General features: G+C 37.9%; 1 protein-coding gene across 1 annotated transcript in view; it reads right to left on the reverse strand.

Moving 5' to 3' along the window:
* The window catches only part of tp53i11a (tumor protein p53 inducible protein 11a), a 42,785-nt gene extending 30,487 nt beyond the window's left edge, over positions 1–12,298 (reverse strand). The window contains exons 1-2 of the mRNA XM_073837162.1: positions 12,209–12,298; positions 9,084–9,191 (exon numbers count right to left, since the gene is read on the reverse strand). The gene's annotated coding sequence lies outside the window, so the exon portion shown is untranslated. The remainder of the gene's footprint in view (positions 1–9,083; positions 9,192–12,208) is intronic.
* Positions 12,299–13,054: the final 756 nt, after the last annotated feature.

Below are 13,054 nucleotides of genomic sequence, written 5' to 3' on the forward strand. Positions count from 1 at the left end.
CCAACATACACCTACCCGCTAGGTCAGTGCAACCCAGTGTTGGGTAGTCTGTGCCAAAATGGTTGAATCATTTGTCAACGGTCAATCTGTGTTCTGTCCTGAGAGAAAACTTGACTAATGGGAAACTTCCTGAATGAAATAAAGATATGTATTACATTGTTTTCCAATCAAATTATTACTGTATTACTAGAACGTCTGTAGTCTCACATTTTTCCATTTTTTCCCCAGCTAACGTCTGCTTCCCACAGATTCCCATTGGCTGCTCTTGCTGCTCCTGTCATGTCCTAAAGCCTTTACTGAAAGTTTTTGCAGATTTTATGATTGTAAAAGATTAAATTTTATTCAATGTTAAGTCAATGTATAAGAACTGTTCTTGTTGGGTTATTTTATTTGGTTTTTCAAAAATTTACCCAGGTGCTAGGTAGTTTTTTCTACAAATAAGGTATTTTTTAATGGGTTACAAAAATTATTATTATTTTTTTTAAACCCAACCGCTTGTTGAGTCTGTTTCCCACGAAACAACCCAGCTGCTGAGTTGTACAGGAGAGAGCGGTTCCCAGCGCCACAGATTTGGTGCACTTCTTCAGTGAAATAAAGGTTTGTATACATTTTATTTTCATTTTATCAGTCTTTACTGTGCTGTAAATTATTTTATTTTAGGCAACATACAAGGACGAGATGTCAGTCAGCTGCATTTTCGCATGATTGAAACACCTTTTGCCTTGCATAACATAAATATAATACGTTATAATTTGGAATTTAATTTAATATGATGTTAAAATTAGGGCCGGGACTTTAACGCGTTAATTTAGATTAATTAATTACACAAAAATAACGCGTTAAATTTTTTTAACGCATTTTAATCGCACTTATTTTTGCACCACGGAACGTTTCTCACTGGATGAGTTTCGGCGGACCGATTATACTGCAGCACCAACTAGCGTTCAGACAAAAACAAACCACAGTGAACATGGTCAAAGAAGCTGATGAGACAGCTTTGGTTGGCCCTGTGGATGGGAAATTTTGTTATAAAAAACGAATGGATGGAAGCGTCGATAAGAGCATGGTTGTGTGCAAGCTATGCAACAAGGAATTTGCATATCACCGCAGCAATTCGAGCCTATTGCTACACTTAATGGCAATATTGCACTTGTCTGTTGGACTTGGTTGAACAAAAATAAACAATATTTTGTTGCTTAAGCTTATGTATTCAGTCATTATTCAATGTTATACTAAAAATCCATATAAAAAAAAAACTTACTTCTCACTGTTCTCAGGTCAAATATTTATATGCGATTAAAATGCGATTAATTTCGATTAATTAATTACAAAGTCTCTAATTAATTAGATTAATTTTTTTAATCGAGTCCCGGCCCTAGTTAAAATATGTTCTCTAATTCTCTAATGTAATATTTATACAGATTTGAGTAAACTTGATAAAAATCCAACTGTATCTACACCCTAAGCAAGCAGCACAAAGTCGATCTCTCCCGTTATAACCAACAAAGTTGCCTACAAGTCGGGAAAGCGGTAGATATTATTGTAGGGCGAGCTAACAACATTCATGATGAGACAACACAAAATATATTAGGAATACAACAGCTATGATATGGGATTAATGACCCACGCCATTAAAATCTAAGAACATTGAATAACGTCTCATGATATTTGTAAAAACGCTGAACTCAGCAAACCAGAATTTCCAGTTATGAGAGCAACAATTTGATTCGCTCACAGAAAATTTGTCTCCCACACTCTTTCTCCCCGATGGCTCAGAGCAATAATAAACCAAGCCGTTTGCTTACACTAGCTGGATAACTTTGGTTGTAATAAGCCATCTCTGAACAAAAGAAACTGTTCAACCATTAAATTACAAGCCTGCCTCTCAGTCAAACTTTGACAGCATCTAATCAGTTTAACAATTATTCAGTGTTGACTTGAAAGCAAATCATCTTGTTGCATTCAACACATCTGGGCTAAAATCTAAAGTGCCAAAAGAATCCAAGTGCATTGCATTTCTACACCATTGTCCTATACACTAAAGATTTTGCACACAGCCAACAAGCAAATAATCATAATGCATTTATGATCTTAAATTGATTCTGGGTAAGCAGTTCAGCCTGATTCCCTTTTCTCTCTGCAAGTCTGTTTATTGTTATAAAGTTCAGTAAAATACAGAATAACACCTGCAGTCATTCCTGATTGACATTCTTGTGGGAAAAAAAATATAACATTTCAATGCACTTGCAGCTGTACAAGAATGCTGAGCAAAATTTAATCACTCTATGGTTATAAAAAGAAATTAGTACAGCTAAATATTTAAATGCTCTTGCCAAAGAGGTTCCTGACAAAGACCCCCAAAGCTAATTAGGCATGGGCCGGTACAAGATTCTGACGGTATGATAACCTTGAATAAAAATATCACGGTTTCACGGTATCACGGTATTGTAATTACTGCTCTACAATGCTATATTTACATGTCATTACATTTTTTTTTTTTTTTACGGAACACAGTATATTTTATTTTAGGAAACATATAGAACCTTTTGTAACATGGAAAAGTAGGCAAAATAATTAAAATAAATAATTGAATCTTCTTAATTAAATTAAATTGCAGTCACTTGTGTGAGTCTAAGCCTGCAGCTCAATAATACTCAACAAAATAACATTTTCAAAAACAAATCCTTCTAAATGGTAAAATGCAATCACTAATCAAAGCAAAAATATGACCATAAGTGACAGTTCCAAAAATAAACAAACTCTTTTTTTAAGCCGTGATTTTGAAAAGATGTTAAAGGTGCACTGTGTAATATTTAAGATGATCTCTTGAAAGAGGTGCAATAACTATGTTTTCAGGGGTAAAGACCTTAATGAACCATTATGTTTTTATTAACTTAGAATTATCAGCTTGCAAAAAAACACTCACACAATGATAAACAAGTAACAGTAATATTCACAAATAACATAGTTTTATTGAATGATTAAGTAAATATTATTCCTTAAATTACGTTTTAAAAGAAATCTCACTATTCGTTGCTGTCAAAAAAGGTGAGATTTTAATCCTGTATTGGCTAGTGGTCGTAGTTCTGTAAAGGGAGAGGTGAGCAATGGACTGTTGCAATTCACAATCTCGCCGCTAGATGCCGCAAAATCTACACACTGCACCTTTAACGTGACTGAAGGCTTAAAAGCAAAGACGTGATTGCACTTTAACTTAATTGTTGTACTAATGTTCAATCACAGAAACGTAACGTTAGTACATATAGTCTGCTATTCCCAACTCTGTTTCGTGGGGGTTCACCTCCTTTGGCCGTCTGGAACTTATATTACTACTATAGTCTTTGGTCTCACTGACTGTGGACCACGTGCACAAACACAGACACGCGCCTGCAGCACTAACCGCTGGGGGAGGGGCTGCATTGTTTTCGCTGCAGGGACGCACACACACAATCTGGTAGGGAGTCCTGCGCTTTCACTTTGATGACACAGAAAATGCACATATCGTAGGAACGGTATAATTTTTTTTCTTTGCGGTTTTGAAACCGTGACTTTTTGGAAACCGTGACAAGGGGATAAGTGAATTTCAGCCCTCAGGCGCGGACAGGACGACAGCGCGTAAGTGAGTACTTAAATGCTGTAGTTTAAATAGGCGGTTGTTACATTTGTTGCTGCTAGAGAATCACATCCTTGTTTTCTAAACTATTTGACTTATTCGTTTCTATTTGATTTAGTTGTTGCTAGACTTTATTTATTCATTTCTGTCTATTTGTTTTCCTGGTGATTTTGTTGTAAACTGTAGTTTTGATTGCTCTCATTCGGCCAAGGGAAGCTTTTGTTTGTGAGATCGCTCCCTTCCTGAGCACGCTTAAAGTGCAAAGGGTGTTAGTTTTTCGTTTCGGTCTGACCCATTTGCGTACCATCCATTTGGGATTGACTCAGCCCAGTGGGCGTCCCCAGCTGCTATCACCTAAGTATTGATTGGTGGTGTATTTAACTGTGTTGTATCAGCTGACGCTGAAGCGTCAGCGGAAGCGTTCAGCCCCCTCGCGTGAAGACCGACAAGAGTAAAGACTTGTGACTTTTCCTGCGCGACTTATCCGAGCAACGACACCAACAACGCACTTAAGTACTCCTTTCCTTTTTCTCACTCTTCTTTCTGTCCTCCTCTATCATGTGTTTCCAACTCATTCCGGTGCTCTCTACACACCGCACTAACATCACACGCACACGCCGACGCAATCTCTCTAACCTGCGTCCTATAGACACCTCTTCCACTGAACCTTTCTCTTTCACGGTTGGACTTTGGAACTGTCGATCAGCCGTCAACAAAGCAGACTTCATTTCGTCATTTTCTTTGCAATCTGGCCTGAGCATCCTAGGTTTGACTGAGACCTGGATACGTCCAGAAGACTCTGTAACCCCAGCCGCACTATCTAATAAATTCTCCTTCTCTCACACCCCGCGTCAGACTTGAAGGGGTGGGGGTACGGGACTTCTGATTTCCAACAACTGGAAATACTCAACCCATTCTCCTCTATGCAATTATAACTCATTTGAATCTCATACAATCACTATAACATCTCCTAACAAACTCCATGTTGTGGTCATTTACCACCCTCCTAGTCAACTTGGCATCTTCTTAGAAGAGCTGGATGGGCTGATATCCTCTTTTCCAGAAGATGGCAGCCCACTTCTAGTCTTTGGAGATTTTAACATTCATCTGGACAAACCCTATGCTGCAGACTTCCATTCACTCCTTGCTTCATTTGACCTAAAACGCATTACCACTGCATACACTCATAAATCCGGCAACTAACTTGATCTCATTTACACACGAAATTGTACTTCAGACAACATTGTGGTCAAACCCCTACACATCTCTGACCACTTCTTCATTACACTAAACCTACATCTTGCTACTTGTGCACCCCCATCCCCCCTATCTGTTACTTTTAGACGAAACCTACGCTCTCTCTCACCCTCCCATCTTTCTTCCTCAGTATCCTCCTCCCTTCCCTCTCCTACCCACTTCACATCCCTGGATACTAATGCAGCAACCGACACGTTATGTTCCACTCTTACTTCTTGCCTAGATGATATATGCCCTCTCTCCTCCAGGCCAGCACGGGCTGCTCCTTCGAACCCTTGGCTATCCGATGTTCTTTGTGAGCATCGGTCCAAACTTAGGGCAGCTGAGAGAAAATGGCACAAATCTAAGGATCCATCTGACTTGAGTATGTATCAGTCTCTGCTTTCATCTTTCTCTACCCAAGTCCATACTGCCAAATCTTCATACTTCCACAACAAGATCAACAATGCTCCGGACACACGCAACCTTTTCAAAACTTTTAATTCACTGCTCTGTCCCCCTCCACCACCTCCCACCACTTCTATAACAGCTGATGATTTTGCCACTTTTTTTACAGACAAAACTACATCTATCAGTAATAAGTTCTCAGCTCCACATATACAGGAACTAAAACTGACCACACCCACGGCTGAAACTCCCCTCTTCTCCTTCCATCCCCATTCTGAGGCAGAAGTAACTAAACTTCTCCTCTCCAGCCATCCGACGACATGTCCTTTAGACCCCATCCCCTCACACCTTCTCCAAGCAATCGCTCCCACAATCCTCATACACATCATCAACACATCTCTTCTCACAGGCACTTTCCCCACTACATTTAAGCAGGCCCGGGTAACCCCACTGCTCAAAAAACCTACACTTAATACTTCACTCATAGACAACTATAGACCTGTCTCTCTCCTTCCGTTCATAGCAAAAACATTGGAACGAGCTGTTTTCAACCAGCTATCTTTATTTCTCTCACAGAACAACCTATTGGATGCTAACCAGTCAGGGTTCAGGAGTGGCCATTCAACTGAGACGGCACTACTGTCTGTCACTGAAGCCCTGTGGATTGCAAAAGCTGATTCCAAATCATCAGTACTCATCTTGCTGGACCTATCTGCAGCATTTGACACGGTAAATCACCAGATCCTCCTGTCTACCCTCTCATCGTTGGGCATCACAGGGACTTCACTTCGCTGGTTCAAATCCTATCTCTCTGGCAGGTCTTTCAGAGTGGCCTGGGGAGGGGAGGTTTCCAAAACTCATCAACTGGTCACCTGGGTTCCTCAGGGATCAGTTCTTGGACCCCTCCTCTTCTCCATATACACCACATCTCTGGGCCCCATCATACAGGCACATGGCTTCTCCTACCATTGCTATGCTGATGACACGCAGCTCTATCTTTCTTTCAAACCAGATGATCCATCAGTAGCTGCAAGGATCTCTGGCTGCCTGGCGGATATCTCTGCATGGATGAAGGAACACCATCTTCAGCTCAATCTAGCTAAAACTGAGCTCCTTGTCTTTCCCGCCACTCCAACTTTACAACATGACTTCTCTATCCAGTTAGGTTCATCAACAATTACCCCATCGACTTTAGCCAGAAATCTTGGTGTAATCTTTGATGACCAATTGACTTTTAAAGACCACATAGCTAAAACTGCTCGATCCTGCAGGTTTGCATTGCACAACATCAGAAAGATCAGGCCCTTCCTAACAGAGCAATGCTCTTTTAGCTGGTCTTCCAGCATGTACAATCAGGCCTCTACAAATGATTCAGAATGCAGCAGCACGGCTCGTCTTCAATGAGCCCAAGAAGGCCCATGTCATACCTCTCTTCATATCCCTGCACTGGCTACCGGTTACGGCTCGCATCAAATTCAAGACACTGATGCTGGCCTATAGGACAGCCACCGGCTCACCACCTGCCTACCTCCATTCACTACTACGCATCTACACTCCCTCCAGAAGTCTGAGATCCTCTAGTGAAAGACGCCTTATTGTACCACCACAGAGAGGCACGAAATCACTTTCCAAAACTTTCTCCTTCAACGTCCCTGCCTGGTGGAATGATCTTCCCACCCCCATCCGGAACGCAGACTCCATTACTGTCTTCAAGCGACTGCTGAAAACCCATCTTTTTCGACACTATCTCACTCAATAATAAATAAATAAAATTAAAAAAAAAAAAAAAAAAAAAAATCTTCTCCTCTCTTTCCTGATCTTCCCTTTCTAGCCCGTACTCATCTAACAACGCCTGACATATGGTATTTTTGAGCACTTCCTATGTCGATCTGCCTCCTTAGGATGAAACACTTGTTGTATTCCCCAATTGTAAGTCGCTTTGGATAAAAGCGTCTGCTAAATGAATAAATGTAAATGTAATGTAAATGTGACTTTTTCAAACCGCGTTAAACCTTTAAACCGGTTATCATCCCATGCCTAAAGCTAATTAGGCTGGAGGATGAAAACCCTTTTTGCTTTGTGCAGTCATCTGTGCCAGACAGTTAAAGGGTTGAGGATGTTCTTTCCATGGCCATGTGTGGGGAAAAATCAATTTGGTTTATATTTAAAGGCTACAGCCATTCTGTACTTTGCTTCACAAAAGACCTTTTGCAAGTCATTTCACATGGTTAAGTGGAATGGAGCCTCCCATGGCACAGGAAATGTTCATATCTTAGACAATGGAGAATATGTGTGGAGGGCCAATTGGCTATTTATAGAAAGATAAATACTTTATTGATCCGAAGGGAAATTTAGTAAATCAAATAATTGTTTAATATGTGACAGGTCGATCAGCTGATATTGTGAGAAGTTCTTCACTGTGCTCCTTGAATAAAAACATGGTATCTGCCACATCAAAGTCAAACTGATTTGCAAAACAGGAAGCCAACTCAAAACCTCCAAAATCTTCTGTGAAGAACGTAAAATCCTTTAATAAACTGAGTAAACGTTGGCTAAAAAATGGAAACATTAAAAACTAAGCATCACATAAAACCATGATTTTTCATTAACCTCAATCGACCCACCATCTGTACCTCTATTACTTTATAATACTGGCCATAACAAACCAAATTTAAACAGATGATGTAATGCATATGTTTAAACCTCGTTTGATACATAATATGTTATAATCTTGACAAGTTTGGATGCTTTTCCCTTTTTGTTTACACTTATTTTCTGTGTTTTCTTGCCAAATGATCTTACAAGAAAGGTCACATTGTGTCACATGATGATGACAACGTCAAGTGCAAGAATTGAACAAAACTGTGAGGCAAATTTATAGATTGAGACAGATGAGGCTTTTATGTGGAAAGATGGGAGTGTTAGTGTTATCTGGCATACTGCTAAATGCCATGGCTGGGATGGGTGGGGTGTTTGGTGGTGAGGATGATAAGGCTAAAATCGTTGACTTTTAACTTCAATCTGATTCTAGCAGCAACAGGAAGACAAAAAAAACTTGCTATTCGCAACTCTGAATGTTTAATAGTCCAGAAAACCAACATTTCCTTTACCAGCAACAGCCTCGACTTGTAGTACTACAGGTGAAACTGAAAATGTGCCTTATCTATTACAATATCAATCCACAGCTCTCACAATCATAACCTTATACCTACAAATTTACAATTGAATGTGAACAAAGTTTCCTTCTGGCCGTTTTCTGGCCCTGGGTTGCTGATGATCCGGTCATTTGACTAAGCACAGAGCCATTACCTCAATCAGAGCTGTTAATGTTTCACTTCATGAAGCACAGCATGCATCTTCCTCAGTGATTCAGTCCAAGGCCTCACATAAATGCTTTTCTACAGCAAAAGGACACAAGGCCTAAAGAGGCTTTAGGAAGCATTTCATTCAATACTATCTTAAGTGTCCTGATTGTATTGACTCCTGTGACCATGAAAAATTACGGCTGCAGGCAATTTAACGCGTTAATGAATTGCAATTAATTATAATGAAATTAATGCAATAAAACAGTTAGAACAGTTAATCCGGCCTCTGACCTATGGTCATTCCATAAAAAGTAATTTTCCTTCCGAACAATTTAAGCTTGACGTACCACCTTCATATGCTGCATGCTTCACCTCATCTTATTTAGAAAAATATTAATAGTAAACATATACAAATAAGATTTAAAAAAAAAAAAAAAAAATTATAAACAGATTATAAACATGCTGTTGTTTTATACATATATATCAAAACAAAAAAACAAACCCAGATGTAAACTACTTACTTCTAGTCAAATGAGATGGACGCAGAATTCAAAATCCCACTCTCTGAACATATGGTCCAGTGTCTTCTGGTAAAATCTCAGATACACATTTCATGCATCTAAAGAGATCTGAGGAACAGAGAAAATGATTAATTAATGTGAAGCAGGTTAAAGAAGTCAGATAGAGCACAAGGGACTGACCCAATTAAGAGCGTCTACTGTAATGTACTTCAATATGGTGAGGAACGTCACATTAGATGCCCTTTTCATTTATAAGCCAGTGTAAATCTGTTAAAGGTATTGAAAAGGAAATAGCTATTTCTACTTTGTCCATTTAAGTCTTTACTGCAACATAGTAAGCCCTGAAGGCTTTTGTGTAGGGCTTTATCAAACATATACTGTATATTTTATCAAATTTAATGTGTTCTTTGTTCTTCTCAATGACTTTGCATCCTTGGCATGACAAATAAAAAAAACTTACATTGTATCTAGGTGTTGAAACCCATCAGATGTCACTGTGGTGCATAATGTATTATATATTCATTCATTCATTTAAGAAATAACCTTTGCAAATGAAAACAGCAGTGTTTTCTATTTCAAATTCAAATCCTTATTTACAATTCTATTAGTTACGCAACTATTAATTAAACATGTTGTTATTTGCTCAGCTTGTGGCCAGCCCATTGGCCTCTGCATAAACCTTGATTACATGATTAAATGGTATATGTCATTATAGTTATCACGTATTTACGGTTAAACAAAAATTTATTCTGTATTCAGACACCTTCAAAAGGTCTCACATTATCGCAGTTTATTTGCTATAGTTTAGAAAGTGGTAATAAAATATAACAAGAACTCAAGAGTTAAACTGTGTCAGAACAAATGCATCTTGATAATGTTAAATAACTTTGACAGAAAGGTATGTAACAAAGCATGCAGGTCAAAGAGGCAAATCAAATTTTTGATCGCAAATTTGTTTCAAATTTGCTGGTAGCACTGTATGAAGATTATTTGGGTATAATATGTCACAGTTTACTTTATTTTGCTATCTTTACTTTCATAAATGAACTATAGTTTCCTGCACCTACTAGTGAAAAAATATCAAAAAATAATTATATCTGGTTACTGAATAATTTTTGGTTTGACTGTATATAGGTATTTTTTCTTGAAAAATTACTAGGGTCACTATCAAATCCAAGAAGTTTAGATGACAGTGTCATTAGGTTCATTAGTATTTTTAGCAGTGTAGATGGAATTTGGATTAAATAAAGTCAAATTTAACTACACATGATTTCAAACCATTTTAAAAGCAAGCAAAAGGACATCTTGTGGCCAGTTGTTATTCTTATCCTCTGAAACCCTGTCCCTAACCACTGATACACTGAGTAAAAATTAAAATTGAATAAAACTGTATAACTGCCATATAAGAAAGTGTAACAGACTGAATATCAATTTTCATCCACTTAAAGGGAACCCTGGGTATTAAGACTTGTATGGCTTAATATAACGTAAATTATGTTTCTTACTGAAATATGTAATAGAAAACCCATGGAAGATTTACGATGTTTAAAAATCCACATCATTATGTAAATATTTTAGACAATGGTGTGCCATTATTTTGATGACGTAAAACAGTTGCATTCTGTGAGCTACTGGCAGGATCTGTTGCTATTTTTACCGCAACACAACTCTGAATACACAACTTAGAAAATTAAATACTGATACGATGACCAAAGCTACTGAAAGAACTTAAACCTAATGGCGTACCATCAATTTTCCCCACAAAAAGTCTGAACACCCCTGGATATTGCATGTAATCGATGCTGAAAAAGTCTGTCAGTGGCTGTTTACATTATTTGTAAGCTCTTTCAGTAGCTGTGGTCTACTAAAAGCCTCAAAGGGATCATGGCTAAAGTGGAGAGAACAAGAACACGGGTGTTTAGAAAGTTATATTCGTCCACAGGCATCTTCCAATTCTTTTCTCCTCTTCTTATTGCAAGGCAAGCAGTGTAGACTTACATCGCTTCTCCCTTTGACTGACAATTACAACCAAAAGCCACACAATGTGGCATCGTATCAGTATTTTATTTTCGAAGTTGCCTATTCCGATTTGTTTTGCGGTAAAAAAAAATAGCAACAGGCAGCGGCAGTAGCTCACCAAGGGCAACCATTTTATGTAATCAAAATAATGGGGCCCCGTAATCTGAAAGACATATGAAACAATGTGGATTTTTAAAATAACGTAAATCTTTCATAGGTTTTCTACTACATATTTTAGTAAGAGACAACGTTATACGAGTCTTAAAACTACATTAATCTGGCTGTTGATGGAGATAAAAGATAAAAAAATATAAAAGGTTTTAAAACAATGGTAACATTAACAGACAAACGTTTGTTCATGAATATACTACCTGCCCATCCAAAACTCCTAAAAAATAATATCTTAATATCTAACAAAGATTAAAATACCCAAAATAAAAAAAATCAGAGCACTGCACTATGAAGGTTTACCGACTGAAATTGTATAAATACTACAGTAAAAAGACAGTGAAACCACTAAAATATTATAATATCGTTAATAGAAGATTTTAAAAGCACTTTAAGCATTTACATATACAAGATAACGCAAAATGCACTGATTTTACTATAGAATTTGCATAAAATACAGGTTCTTAAAACGTTGCAAAGTGCCCTCAACAGACATTTGTCCATGTTGTACTATAAGTACTCATGTAGTCTCTATTTATTTTATTAAAACTGTAAAATGTTCGTCCAGAGACCGATAAACTGTCTGAAGTAAGTATACATGTATTGTGACAGATGACACTGAACACGTCGAGTTTGGAAGACAGTTGATTTATTCGCTAACTTTTCAATGCCAACCGGTTTAGTTTAAAGCTAAAGCAGAAAAACACTTTAAATGCTAAGTATTTTATTACCGCAGAAGTTTCCAGGGTTTTTTTAATCGGACCAAACAGAGAGAAGGTGAATGTGTACACTCCCTGCCTTCAAAAAGAAAATTGTCCTAGTAAACACTTTTCTCCCTTTAAACAAACCCAACAACGATAATGCTCTACTTTAAATGTAGAATAAATACAACTGCAGCTAGCATTTCATAAGAAAGAGAAATCATTATCCATTTTTACCTTTGCTCGCAGACACGCTGTTGTTTGCTACCTTGATGTAGTGCGCCGCTCTCATGCTACAGTTGTGTCAATCGCAAAACCAACACAAGCCACACGCACTTACCGTAAGGAATAGAAGAGAATTCGCGGGCTGCGGCGGGAACCTACCGTAAGAAATGTAGCTGACTAAACATTCCCGTTGTCCTCACTGTACAATTAAAGCCTTGTGTCTCAGACAGCATGCATGTCGAAGGTGCCACATTGGCTGCTTTTGCCAGTAAAGCAGTCAATATGTGTCAGAGTATGCCTTTGAGATTGATGACACCATCTTCATACATGAATATAAAAAATATATATAATGTTGTTTCTGTGTGATGTTCATAGACAGACACGTTTAGGCACTGCATCTCACTTTTTTCCCAAGTAAAGTAAGACAGATCATAAGCAAAAAGTAGGGCAGAGATATTAAGGCTGGTAGCAAGTATATTTGTTGTAGCCTAGTTTAAATACAGAAAACAAAGTAGAGCAATAGTTCTTATAATTAAAAGAACAAATGTTAGAATGTCCTTGCAGGGGAAGTAAAATAAATAAATAAATACAAAATAATAAAAACGTCTCAAAGCTTAAAGTGACAATTCAGCCAAAAAATTACAATTCTATCATCATAATCCAAACAGAACTCAGAGAATGACATTGTGGTGAGTAAACGATGACATAATTTTCAATTTTGGGTAAACTATCCCTGCTGGTTTTTAGAACAAGAGTTTCTGGTACAAGGTGGCCTGCCAGTATCCATGATTCATGTTAGCTCATGTTACCCAAGAGCCATTACAAAAATATGATGACACTGGAATTTAAACTTGTGTA

The sequence above is a fragment of the Garra rufa genome, chromosome 3 (genome assembly GCF_049309525.1).
Source record: "Garra rufa chromosome 3, GarRuf1.0, whole genome shotgun sequence".
NCBI lineage: Eukaryota > Metazoa > Chordata > Actinopteri > Cypriniformes > Cyprinidae > Garra > Garra rufa.